We start from the raw sequence: 2,806 nt of genomic DNA, 5'->3' as shown, positions 1-2,806 counted from the left end.
CCAGACATTTTCCACTTTCTCAGTTTTCAGCCAAGGTTGCCCATAAACTGGGAAGAGCCCTCCCTGCTGGTCCATGCCACCAGCAGAGAGTACTTCCTCTTTCCTTTCTTGAAATCAGTGTTCTCGCTTTCTTAGGCGCTTTCTCAGATCCCGTGGGACGTTCTGCTGCAGGTGAGGATGTGGCTCAGTTGTAAAGCACTTCCCTTGCTTCTGTTAGATTCTGAGTTCAATCCTGAACACTGAAAAAAAAAAATTGGCTGCAGAATCTGGAAAAAACCTGAATGCCTGAGAACAGATGACTGGTTAAAGAAACTTTGGCACATTTACACAATGGAGTACTATGTAGCTGTTAGAAAAGATGAAGTTATAAAATTTACATACAAAAAAATTTACATACAAGTGGTACTACATGGAAAGTATCATGTTAAGCAAAATAAGTCGGAAAGAGCGGGATAGACACAGAAAGATTGCATTCATCTGGGGAACATAAAGCAACAAAATGGGAGACTAACACCCAAGAATGGCTGAAATCAGTACCAGAAATTTTGCTCCATGACTTGGAGGTCAGCCACATGTGCTAGGGGAAAAGGAAGCTCAGATAGAGAAGAGAGCACCAAATAAAGGGTGTTATGAGGATCCTCCCAGGGTGGGAGAAGCATGCTGAAAGTAGACTATAGACCAAAAAAGATTGCCACTCAATGCCTCTCTTGCAAAACACAGTACCCAAAAGAAGAGAGAGAGAACAAGGGGGAATGCCCTGCCATAGAGGCAGGGTGGGATGGAGGGGATGGGGGGTGGGAGGGATGCTGGGACCCGTGGTGGTGGAGGATGGGCACTGGTGGAGGGATGGGTACTTGATCATTGTATAACTGAAACCCAAGCACAAAAATTTATAAGTCTATAACTATACCCCATGGTGTTTCACTAATAAAAAAAAATTAAAAATTGGCTGCATATGGAACAATCATGTTTTCTCTTGTTTGGGGGCCATATCTGGCAATACTCAAGGGTAACCACCTGGCTCTGTGCTCAGGAATCACTTCTAGCAGTTCTCGGGGGATCAAATGGGATGCCAGAGATCAAACCCAGGCCAGCTGCATGAAAGGTGAATGCCCTAGCCACTGTACTATCATTTCGGCCCCTATCATGTTTTGTCTCCACAAATAACTTTTCTTTCCTGTAATGTAAACCACAGGACTGGAATGATAGTGGATTGGGCTGGACACCTATAAAGAAAGCTTGGCATGCAGGAGGCCAACACCACATGATCCCCAGAGCACTGCCAAGAATGATTCTCAAGTAGAGGCAGAAGTAACTCCCCACCCCAATGTGGCCTAGAAAAAACAAAACAAACAAGCAAACAAACAACAACAACAAAAAAAACATTCATTTTGGGGCCAGACATGGAGTTCAATGGTGCAGTACCTACCTTATTATGTGTGGGGTCCTGGGTTCAATCCCCAGTTCTGCAAAAAAACCAAAATTTTTAAAAAAGTAAGCAAAAGATATTTACTTCTGTTATTTTTGTACTTAATGTTCCATTATTTGTGTGTTCTTCATGTGTGTATCAGAATATTTCAGATGCTAAGGTCCTAATTCTTCCAAGACAGGCTTATCTGTGGGTACCTGAATGAAGGCACTTTTTGGGCACCATCCACTGTTCTATCCCACTCTCCTTGGATGGTCCCTGTCTTAGGTGTCTTGGGAAGATACACAAAAGGAGAGAGATATAACGACATCTTAAGGAGTTTAAGGAATCTGAGGGTTTCTTGGGCAGATAGTAGAAACAAACATTAAGAAACAAAATAGTGAGGAAAAATCCTCTATATGAAGTCAGAGCTTGAAGAGAATAATAGATTCATGGAGGACCAAAGAAGTGGCCTGACTGCTCAGTCACCTAAGGAAACAAGTGACACAAAGAGATGTAAGTTCAGTTTCCCGCCTTGCTTCAGCACTCCTTCTACTAGATTGGCTTCCCCCAACTGAATTACATGAAACTCCAGTGAGCCTCAGACTGACCAGAGGCTTTTCTTTCAAAGGAGTTTTGTGGCTGAGTTACTTGGAAAATATGACATGCTTTGGTCTCTCCTGGAGCTGCCAAAATGAGCATAAATATACTAAAGTTTCAGGGCTGGAGTGATAGCACAGCAGGTAGGGAGTTTGCCTTGCACGCGGCCAACCCAGGTTCGATTCCCAGCATCCCATATGATCCCCTGAGCACCACCAGTAGTAATTCCTGAGTGCATGATCAGGAGCAACCCCTGTGTATCGCCAGGTGTGACCCAAAAAGCAAATATATATATATATATATGTATATATACACACATATATATATAATGCACTGTAGCACTGTCCTCCTGTTGTTCATTGATTTGTTCGAGCGGGCACCAGTAACATCTGGTTGTGAGACTTCTACTGTGTTTGGCATATCGAATACGCCACGGGAAGCTTGCCAGGCTTTGCCGTGCAGGCGGGATACTCTTGGTAGCTTGCCTGGCTCTCCGAGAGGGGAGGAAGAATCGAACCAGGGTCGGCCGCATGCAAGGCAAATGCCCTACCCATTGTGCTATGGCTTGACTTTCTGGCTTTTCTGTGTGTGTGTGTGTGTGTGTGTGTGTGTGTGTGTGTGTGTGTATGTTTCTGAGAGGACATTCAGCTTTAGGTTTTAGTTCTGTCTGCATCACTTTTGTCTAAACTAATTTGATCCTATAATATTTTTCTAAATTAAAACTTTTAAAACTTTGTTCTTTTCCTTCCATTTTTCATTGTTGCTATTGCAGTGAGGTCCATGGTCCCCCTTGCTCAG

This window comes from Sorex fumeus, unplaced genomic scaffold, assembly GCF_029834395.1.
Source record: "Sorex fumeus unplaced genomic scaffold, SorFum_2.1 ptg000042l, whole genome shotgun sequence".
In the NCBI taxonomy this organism is placed as follows: domain Eukaryota; kingdom Metazoa; phylum Chordata; class Mammalia; order Eulipotyphla; family Soricidae; genus Sorex; species Sorex fumeus.
This window is presented reverse-complemented; position numbering follows the sequence as displayed.